Source organism: Vigna umbellata, chromosome 3 (assembly GCF_029865625.1).
Source record: "Vigna umbellata cultivar VRB3 chromosome 3, Vumbellata_1.0, whole genome shotgun sequence".
NCBI classification, from domain to species: domain Eukaryota; kingdom Viridiplantae; phylum Streptophyta; class Magnoliopsida; order Fabales; family Fabaceae; genus Vigna; species Vigna umbellata.
The window spans coordinates 49498512-49499425 of NC_142167.1; positions in this window are offsets into that span (position 1 = coordinate 49498512).

Sequence of the window (914 nt, forward strand, 5' to 3'; positions counted from 1 at the left end):
TAAATCCTATCACAATACACAAACATATTCTCACATATTCAATAATAAAAAACGACATTGCTTCCAAAATAATAAAAAACACATGCTACATATCACATTCAACAAACAAATGTAAGTATACTACAATTCGTGTAACTTTAAGTTTTTAACTATATTTTTATTTCTTCAATTCTTAAATTAATTGATATTTGTTTACTACGTACTTTAGTTTTCATCTTAAAACATCCATAGACAAAAGACGAAAAAGAAAAGATCATGTTGTTTTTCGTTCTTCAGATTGATAATATCAATGTAAAAACGCTCACAATAATATTAGTATGATTATATAGCATAAATTAGACACATATACTTTCAATGGTTATTAAGAAAAATGAATCATTTTCTATTTTAAAAATATCAATGAAGATGAATAGTATTTTTTTATATGAATATATATTCAATAAATTACTTTATTAAACTGTAAGATATCATATATTTAAATTGGTAATTATGTTGTTATAAAAAATATTTACTTAACATTGATAATTTTTACGAAATTAGATATAATAATATAAAAAATAGTTATAATAAATTATAATTTTATAAAAAAGTAATTTATTTTGTTTAAATTATTTTTATATTTAAATAAATATATACAATGGGTGAGTATTATACATAACTCCAAAAAGAAAGAAACACCACTAATTTTCTCACATTTTTTTTGTGCAAGAATGATAAGTTCTTCCATCCTTTGAAAAACTCAATATTAATAAAATTTTGGAAGTATGTTCCATGCATTAATGGTGTAAGTGATACTCAAACAATTGTGCTATTGTACTCAAAAAAACAAATCATCACATAATATCTTTTCACCTCCCTCACTAATTTATATGTGAATATTATATCTTTTAAAATAAAAAACTTTCAAAAACAAT